General features: G+C 35.2%; 3 non-coding genes across 3 annotated transcripts; 1 reads left to right on the forward strand and 2 right to left on the reverse strand.

The window, feature by feature from the left end:
* Nucleotides 1–4965: 4965 nt before the first annotated feature.
* On the reverse strand, nt 4966–5038 carry TRNAF-GAA (transfer RNA phenylalanine (anticodon GAA)). The gene has a single exon. It is a non-coding gene; the product is annotated as a tRNA-Phe (tRNA).
* A 1987-nt stretch (nt 5039–7025) lies between these two features.
* TRNAT-UGU (transfer RNA threonine (anticodon UGU)) lies at nt 7026–7098 on the forward strand. Its single transcript has one exon. It is a non-coding gene; the product is annotated as a tRNA-Thr (tRNA).
* Nucleotides 7099–8385: 1287 nt separating this feature from the next.
* Nucleotides 8386–8472, reverse strand: TRNAS-GGA (transfer RNA serine (anticodon GGA)). The gene has a single exon. It is a non-coding gene; the product is annotated as a tRNA-Ser (tRNA).
* Between the last annotated feature and the right edge of the window lie 2092 nt (nt 8473–10564).

Consider the following 10564-nt stretch of genomic DNA (forward strand, 5'->3'; position numbering starts at 1 on the left):
TGCCGTATGAAAGCAATACTCTAACCGCTGAGTTAAGTAGGTCATTTATCATCACAAAGAAAAAAAAAAGGAAGACCCCTCGCATGGGCATTATAGATGGAATACTACTTCTAAGCAATACCAATCTTTGTCAGTAAAGGGGTCAGAGAGCTATCATATGGGACCATAGAATATCCATCTTGACAAGATATTATCTAGATGTTAAGATATCTATGACAAGGGCTATAGCTCAGTTAGGTAGAGCACCTCGTTTACACGCGCGCCAATGCTTTTTCAGGGGAGTTCATCATGCAATCAACAGAATTGATCTTATTGATAAATCGGTGTCTTACTCCATGGATTCGAGGGAACAAGAGAACAATAGCCTGACAAATCTTTGGTTCGGTCCGATTCAGGTACCAATTTAAAATAGAACCCATCATTGATTTGATAATTGATAAGGTGAATACCTAGTCTATTCAATGCTAGGCATAATGGGTATAAGGACCTCAAAATAACATAACCTCTTTTCGCCCTATGAGCTTTAAGGTGTATGAAGTATCATATTTGACTCTTTGAGCGGAGCGATAGAGACTCAACCTAACTTAGGTTGATCTAGGCCGGAGGCAGACCTACGTCAAGGCAATCCTTCTTTGAAAACACTTTGGTATTGCTCCTGGATCAGAATACAAAAAATGAATCAGAGCACGTGGAACCATCTCGTTATCTTCCTGTCAAGAAAAAGTATGGTGGACTAGCCGATTCTTATATCAGTTAACGAAAGAGCCCAATGCAAAAAAAATGCATGTTGGGTCTTTGAAACAGTTCGAATCATTTAGATAATACTCAGTTTGATCTGTTTTACCGAGAAGGTCTACGGTTCGAGTCCGTATAGCCCTATATATTTTGACATCCGTGTCATTTTGACATTTTTGTGTAGCTCTCATTTTCTCACATTAGTGCTTGTGGCTGGCCCGCGCGGTGGGTTGGCAAAGCAAGTAGTCTTCTGTTTCTGCACAATACTTATTTTTTTTTTATTCCAACCTAATCTAATTCAATTGTTCATCATTCCAATTCTACTGGTCCTTCCTTCCGATACAGACTTTATGCAAGCAAGAAGATTGGGGGCCTGTTTGAACTTGCACGGGCTGGGGATCCTTCTGACTCATCGCTTTGTTGTTCCACAATAACTCCAATGCAGTGCATTGTTTCAGAGATAAAAAATGGACGCTAACCTATAACCTAAACGTATCAACGTTTGCACCCTCTTCTATTTCTATGAGTCTATTTTTGGATTTGGTCTGTCGAATCGTTCAACAACGCCTGATTCCATTAGAAGTATCTTATGCGGATCATTTATGATTCAGCCGATTCTACGACTGTGGTACACTCCATTGTGTAGGTTTACTTCAAAGGAAACAAACCTTTTTATTGTCACGAAACCTAACCCCTTGGGTAGTCTTATCAGATGTTATTAACAAGTATTTCAAATCATTTCAAATCGCGATTTTGAGTCCTAGAAATTGGTCCGAAATGGAATGACTTCTTCAAGACTTCTATTCTAAGTCTAATTAAATAACTCGATTCTTTATTCTCTCTAGGGGGACCATCGGGGGTAGGGAGTACAAGTCAAAAGTCTATAATTTGGTATAGGAATCCATGAGTTGTTATATATCTATTTATATGGAAATATGGAAGTTTATATGGAAATATGGAAGGATTTCTCACAATTTAACAGATTGAATCAAATCAATTAAGTATAAATTTGGGACAAAGGGAGAGAATCTAATTGGCCGATGCATTCTATTTCCGTATCTGTATCGAATCAATAGACAGAATGACGATCCTCTAACCAGACCCTAATGAAAAGAATACATCAACACAAACCAAGTGGAATATACCATAAATCCTAAGATAGAAATCCCTAGGCATTCTACTACATCTGACTATTTGTGTTGTGATATTATAAAAGAAAAAAAAAAAAGAGAGAAAAATTTACCCAAGCCAGGCTTATTATTTATTAGAATTTTTATTCTATTATTATTCAAATTATATTAGAAATTTGATATAATATATATTTATATTATATTAAATATTAATTCAATTTCATATTTTGAATTTTCTGTTAATTTAAATATTAATTAATATATTAATATAACATTGTTATGTTATATATTTATATTTAATATTTTTTTTTTATGATTTTATGAATAGAAATAATATTCATATTATTTTCATATTATTTCAAATAGTCTTTAATTACTTTTTTATTTTAAGAAAATCCGAAACAAAACAAAGTGAGAGAGTTTTTTTGTATAAAAACATAATATGTCTACATCCTGAATGGAATCGAAGTAAATGTAAGTGGGATTCCGTTGGATGAATCTTGAAACGAGACATGATTCATAGCAAACAAATGAAACTACGTGGTTCCACCCTAATTGGTGTTTCGACTAAATAGTTATGAATAAATTGACAATTAAAATTCGAATTGACTAATTCGGTATATTCCACATTAATAGGAGTGCATCTATGTTTCTGCTTCACGAATATGATATTTTTTGGGCATTTCTGATAATATCAAGTGTTATTCCTATTTTGGCATTTTTTATTTCCGGAGTTTTAGCCCCGATTAGTGAAGGACCGGAGAAGCTCTCCAGTTATGAATCGGGTATAGAACCAATGGGGGATGCTTGGTTACAATTCCGAATCCGCTATTACATGTTTGCTCTAGTTTTTGTTGTTTTTGATGTTGAAACGGTCTTTCTTTATCCATGGGCAATGAGTTTCGATGTATTGGGTCTATCCGTATTTATAGAAGCTTTCATTTTCGTGCTTATCCTAATTGTTGGTTCAGTTTATGCATGGCGAAAAGGAGCATTGGAATGGTCTTAACCCCTGAATCCTCAGACAATAAAAAAGAAGGAAAAGGTTACATTGAGACAGTTATGAATTCTATTGAATTTCCGTTACTTGACCGAACAGCCCAAAATTCAGTTATTTCAACTACACCGAATGACCTCTCGAATTGGTCAAGACTCTCCAGTTTATGGCCACTTCTCTACGGTACCAGTTGTTGCTTCATTGAGTTTGCTTCATTAATAGGATCTCGATTCGACTTTGATCGTTATGGGCTGGTACCAAGATCAAGTCCTAGGCAGGCGGACCTAATTTTAACAGCCGGCACGGTAACAATGAAAATGGCTCCTTCTTTAGTGAGATTATATGAGCAAATGCCTGAACCGAAATATGTCATTGCTATGGGAGCTTGTACCATTACAGGGGGGATGTTTAGTACCGATTCTTATAGTACCGTTCGGGGAGTCGATAAGCTAATTCCTGTGGATGTCTATTTGCCGGGCTGCCCACCCAAACCAGAGGCAATTATGGATGCTATAACGAAACTTCGTAAGAAAGTCTCTCGAGAAATCTATGAAGATAGAATTGGGTCTCAACAGGAAAATCGATATTTTACTACCAATCACAAGTTTCATGTTGAGCGAAGTACTCATACTGGAAATTATGATCAAGGATTACTCTACCAGTCCCCATCTACTTCAGAGATACCTTCTGAAGCATTTTTCAAATACAAAAGTTCAGTGTCTTCCCACGAATTATTGAATTAGGAAAGGCAGGATGCTTTTGTGTTGTCCAGGATAACAAGCAGTGGGTCAATCTTCATAAATTTCATCGGCAATTTGAAATACTCATACAAATGTGGGAGAGATCAAGAAGATGCAGGGTCGTTTATCCGCTTGGCTAGTCAAGCATGAGCTAGTTCATAGATCTTTGGGCTTCGATTACCAAGGAATAGAGACTTTACAAATAAAACCCGAGGATTGGTACTCCATTGCTGTCATTTCATATGTATATGGTTACAATTATCTACGTTCCCAGTGTGCCTATGATGTAGCACCAGGCGGATTGTTAGCTAGCGTGTATCATCTTACGAGAATACAGTATGGTGTGGATCAACCCGAAGAGGTATGCATAAAAGTATTTGCCCCAAGGACGAATCCTAGAATCCCGTCTGTTTTCTGGATTTGGAAAAGCGCAGACTTTCAAGAGCGGGAATCCTATGATATGTTGGGAATCGCTTATGAGAATCATCCACGCCTGAAACGTATCTTGATGCCCGAAAGTTGGCTAGGCTGGCCTTTACGTAAGGATTATATTACCCCCAATTTCTATGAAATACAAGATGCTCATTGAATGATAAGATGAATGATAAGAAACTAATCTTCACTTATACGACTCCAGATATTCAAGGAATCTTTTTACGTTCTGTTCTAGATGAAACGGAGTAACTGGCCTTTCATTCGTACTATGGATGGGCTGCTAAAGAAGCTTCATTTAGATTCTCAAATTTTGAAGAGTCCCATTTCAGATGAGCAGAGCCTGTAGGATGAATCAAAAGAGTTCTGCACCATGAACTTTGTACCGCGCGCATCGCTTAGATGGGGCCACGGAAAGCTGCATAGAAGGGAGTGAATAAATGGGAAAGTGAAGAAATAGAATATGAAATAAAATCGTAAATTCTGAAATAAAAAAGAAAAATTCAGAAATTAAATAAAATAAAAAAGGATCGGATTTTTTGGACTGTCTCTGAAATGAACCCTGCCTTTTCCTATCCTTCAACTCCTCCAGACTAGTCTTTTAGGGTTTTCGACCAACTAACTTCGACTTCGGATATGTATGAAGTATTAACATTCTTTTTGTGCGGGAAGAGATACAGTATGAACAAACAAACAAAAAAGAGGAGGGAACGGAATCCAATTATTTTCATTACTCATATCTTTACCCATCTACTCGTTTTTTACCCATCTACAAGACGGAGGCGTCTATCTATACATCTAGATGTAGATGGATAAATATGTATTATGCTCTGGACTATTAACGCATATAATATTAAATAATATTAATATGGGTTCTGACTCTATTGATTTATTTGTATGAGTATCTTATCTATTCGATACATTAACCACGTGCCAGGAACCAGATTTGAACTGGTGACACGAGGATTTTCAGTCCTCTGCTCTACCAGCTGAGCTATCCCGACCATTCTCAGATGCATGATCCCTACTAAAAGAAAAAGAAAGCTTGGGCCTATGTCAATGAAAGGGACTCAAAAAGCATTAACTTACCTAAATAAAGTCGGTAATTTGTTGGATCTTCAAAAAGGAGACTTTGTAAATGTAAGTGTAAGAGTAATGATATGAACTGTGAAAGGTTCCGTAATGGAGATTCTTTGCCCATCCATATATGGATGGGCATTTGTACGTATATCATATCTATCACAGTGAGAAGAGAGAAAGATTTCTGGCCGGATCCATTTGTGAAAGAGTAGAGTAAGTGAAAAACATATCTAATTTTGAACCACTGATAAAAAAAAAAGAGGATAAATGCTTAGGGAGTCAAATAGGCCTTTTATTGGGGATAGAGGGACTTGAACCCTCACGATTTCTAAAGTCGACGGATTTCCTCTTACTATAAATTTCATTGTTGTCAGTATTGACATGTAGAATGGGACTCTATCTTTATTCTCGTCTCACTCGATTAATCAATCCTTAAAAAGATCTATCAGACATCCTTAAAAAGATCTATCAGACTCTGGTGTGATAGTCGATTTGATCACTGACTATTCGATTCTTCCTTCTGCTTCTGAAATTATTATTCTGAAATTTTTAGAAAAAAAAAATATGGATTCGGGTCGTGATTAATCTTTGATATTTCAGTACGTATACGTACATATCTAGGGTCATCCCACTCTGGAGTTTCGATAGAAGGATTCTTCTACCAATGTAGTAAAGTCAACCCCATTCGTTAGAACAGCTTCCGTTGAGTCTCTGCACCTATCCTTTTTTTTTCTGAAAACAGGATTTGGCTCAGGATTGCCCATTTTTAATTCCAGGGTTTCTCTGAATTTGGAAGTTACCACTTAGTAGGTTTCCATACCAAGGCTCAATCCAATCAAGTCCGTAGCGTCTACCAATTTCGCCATATCCCCCTCCCTCTTCCCTTATGAGAAAGAAATCACATTGTGACCCCCCCTTCTTTTCTTTCATTTATCTTGGAGCCGTTGAATTCATTAGATACAGGCCCTTATTCCTATATCAAAGAGGTGTGTCCCTATTATATTTCTTGACCAGCTTCTTTCATCCCTATCGGAGTGGCGGGGCCCATATTTGATATGATCCAATCAGAAATGATTCTATCATTGATGTATCCGCAATTCAATATGGATGGATATATCCCACGTCACATATATATATATGTCTTTACCACCCCTTATTTTTTTAGCGCTATTTGGAATACTGGAACGGTCGATATTCATTCTTTTTTTATCGTCTTATCCCCCTCCCTTTCCGAATGAAACCAGAGGAATGTCTCATTATGCTCTGGACTGCAGCCTTATCTTTATCTTATCCTTTCCTTTATCTTATCCTTTCCTTAGGAAGGATCTCCTATACTATAGGAATTCCTATAGTGTAAATAAATAGAATTTCTAAATTTCTATAACTATATATAGAATATATAACTAAGCTAATTTTTATTTTTAGTTTATTTTATTAAGATTAAGTAATTAATATTACTAATATTACATAATCATAATATAATCTAATTAATATTAATAATATAATATATTAATATTATATTATTATTTATTATTACATAACAACATTAATATTAATAATTACATTATTAATATTAATGTTGTCATAATTAATATTATATTCTATTTAATATTAATATTGTATTATTAATATAATATTGATATTGTATTTATATAATTGTATTTGTATTTATATAATTGTATTTATATATATATATATTATATATAATAATAATAATTAATAATAATTATAATAATAATAAAAACAAACTACTCTTTATTTATTTATTATAATTATATTAATTATTAATAATAGATATTAATAATAGATAAATAAATAGATAAATAAAATAAAAAAATAAATAAATAGCTAATTACTAATAGCTAAGTCCCAGTAGTTTCCCGAATCCTATGCACTATTTCTGTTATGTGAGCCCGCTTAGCTCAGGGGTTAGAGCATCGCATTTGTAATGCGATGGTCATCGGTTCGATTCCGATAGCCGGCTTTTCCATTTATTCGATTTTTTCCATGATTGATATTGATATTGATAATGTCTCCTTGAGATCAAGAGAAATTGAAAAGACTTTTCAATTTTCTCCAAATGTCGGGTCAACATAGTATGTTACGGGAACTCCCAACTATGAATAAAAAAGAATAAAAAATGGATTGAAGCTGTTAGATCTCTACAGAACAAGAAAGGGATACTTAACTTCCTATATATAACTATATAAAATAATCTGGTTATTGAGACAATTCATCTCATTCTTCTTTATAGTATTTCAGCGAGTTTAGCTTCGTTTATCGTTTAGTTCAGTCTTAATTTTTTTATTCTGTGAAATCCAATTTCAATAAAATAAGGAGTCTTTATGTCTCGTTACCGAGGGCCTCGTTTCAAAAAAATACGCCGTCTGGGGGCTTTACCGGGACTCACTAGTAAAAGACCTAGATCCGGAAGTGATCTTAGAAACCAACCGCGTTCCGGGAAAAGATCTCAATATCGTATTCGTCTAGAAGAAAAACAAAAATTGCGTTTTCATTATGGTCTGACAGAGCGGCAATTGCTTAGATATGTTCGTATCGCTGGGAAAGCCAAAGGGTCAACAGGTCAAGTTTTACTACAACTACTTGAAATGCGTTTGGATAACATCCTTTTTCGATTGGGTATGGCTTCGACCATTCCTGGAGCTAGACAACTAGTTAACCATAGACATATTTTAGTTAATGGTCGTATAGTAGATATCCCAAGTTATCGGTGTAAACCCCGAGATATTATTACTACGAGAGATGAACAAAGATCCAGAGCTCTGATTCAAAATTATGTGGATTCATCTCCCCGCGAGGAATTGCCAAAACATTTGACTCTTGACTCATTCCATATAAAGGAATAGTAAATCAAATAATAGATAGTAAATGGATCGGCTTAAAAATCAATGAATTACTAGTCGTGGAATATTATTCCCGTCAGACTTAAACTTAATTAAAATAAAATAATTAAGCTTTGGACAATACAATTTTGTCTACCCTGTTTCACCAAACAAAGTAAATAGAACTAAGTTAAGGGATTTAATCCGGATTTTCCCCCATTTTCGTATCCTTTTCGTATCCCAAGTGGATCCGCGGTCAGATTCTCATTCCTTGTCCACCCCTTTCCGATCCGATATTTTATCTACCACAGTAATTGGCAATAGAGAATCACTAGAAAGCAAAGGCCCTACTCTTGGAATAATGGTATCCATTGTTATTTGATACATTGTGGTTGGTAACGTTGGTAAATTAGGTGTAGGTCAAGGTACGGAAAGAGAGGGATTCGAACCCTCGGTAAGCAAAAGCCTACATAGCAGTTCCAGTGCTACGCCTTGAACCACTCGGCCACCTTTCCCACAGAATCTTAGGATTATTGCCCGGAAACCCGGTGAATAGCGAGTCATTCATATTATTTTATTGAATTTTTTATTGCAATACAATAAAGGTACGACCGATCTATTATAAATCGAAAACTTTTCGTCAAACAAAGATCTTCCTTCGAGGCTCGAGGGATAAAAACACATTTTTTTTTATTTAATATTAACTTAATATTAAAAAAACTATCTATTCATCTTTGTCAAGACGACGACCCTCTCCATCTTATTCGGATATTTATACCGTATACCGGATTAAACAACCAATGAATTGGGACGAATCACAAACTCTATACTATACTATAGTATTTTATACTATGGTTATATTTAGAGGTCCATAGGAATTAAAAAATTCCTTTCTAGTTTCAGATTTATCAACAACAACTCTTCTCATGAGCTATCCCATGGATCTATTATTCCCATGGATCTATTATAAATAAATTCATGGGTCGCCCTATGATTTTAATATTTCCATTGTATTGTTTTGTTTGTGGATACGCGCTATTCGCCCAAAATGGATGGGTTGGTTATTCTATTTTCATCATGGAATGCTTATTTGATTCTTTTGACTCTTTGGGTAATAATAAAAAAAAAAAAAACTCCTCGAGTTAGATCAGAATTTGTAGGAAAATTTCTTGGATTCCTTAACTTCGATAAAATAAAGAGTAAGAGTTCTGTTCATTGGTATACCACATTGGACTGAAATCCAATCTGATTCCAATATTTCCTATCTATCCCTGTCTTAAAAGGGGCAATTTTGAGGGTCTTTTTTTTTTTACAATTACTCTGTTTTTATGTGATTTCGTACTGTACAATTCCTTTGTTTATGGGAGCATTTTCCCTCGAGGGAGAGGATAATGAGAAGAATTATGGAATGGGTTGTAAACTATGCCTAGATCTCGGATAAGTGGAAATTTTCTTGATAAGACCTCCTCAATTGTAGCCAATATCTTATTACGAATAATTCCGATAACTTCAGGAGAAAAAGAGGCATTTACCTATTACAGAGATGGTGTGATTTGATTCGTTTTTTTTTTATTTATTTATTAATATTAAAATTTATATATATTCTAATTATATAATATAATTCTATTTATTTATATTTACTTATTATATTATATTATTATATATTGGATTTGACCTCTTTCAGTCTTATGAGAAGGGGACATGGTTCAGGACACAAAAAAAAAATTCTTTAAATAAACTTCCGCTTGGTGAAGGTGAAGTTTGGGGTAGTAGAGATCGAACAATTCCTTCTGTCGTGTATCCCCGATTGATGCAACCTCAGATGCTTCAATTATCGATTTTAGCATTGAGCGAAAGGTTACACCTATAGGTTCTGTATTGCAGGTTAATCCTACTCCACCAGTACCAATAGGCGGCGCATAGGGGAAGAAGCACTACACCTAGGAATCAACAACACGAAAACTTTGTTATATATTATACCCCTTTTCCTTATTGGGATCGGGACTAACAAGAATGGTTGGGACAACAAACATCCATCTCGTTTGTGCTTTGGATACCCGTATAACCATCGAAGATCGTTGAAGTGACTAATTCCTGCAAATCAAATAGAGGGCGTTGAGGACAAAGAAATTGTTGGAGTGAGCATTTCTATCTAGCATCAACACGTTTGGTGTTAAGAAAAAGACCTCCTACAGGAAGGCTGGCTAGAGATTTCTTGTAAAAACACTAGCCCCCATCAGTTCATAATGAAAATATTTCAATCTTTTTTGATTCCGATTCCATGGGTTATTCCCTTTATTACTATGCACAGAAGAGAAGGGAGGAGCCGTATGAGATGAAAGTCTCACGTACGGTTCTGAAACGGAGATTCTTTGATAGAATGAACGACCGTAACGGATGTCAGCTCAATCCGAAGGAAATTATGCGGAAGCTTTACAAAATTATTATGAAGCTACGCGACTAGAAATTGATCCCTACGATCGAAGTTATATACTCTATAACATAGGCCTTATCCACACAAGCAACGGGGAACATACGAAGGCTTTGGAATATTATTTCCGGGCGCTAGAGCGAAACCCATTCTTACCACAAGCTTTTAATAATATG

This window comes from Aristolochia californica, unplaced genomic scaffold (assembly GCF_029961685.1).
Source record: "Aristolochia californica isolate CCGP_79_NKW_82.1479 unplaced genomic scaffold, dmAriCali1.0.hap1 SCAF_265, whole genome shotgun sequence".
In the NCBI taxonomy this organism is placed as follows: Eukaryota; Viridiplantae; Streptophyta; class Magnoliopsida; order Piperales; family Aristolochiaceae; genus Aristolochia; species Aristolochia californica.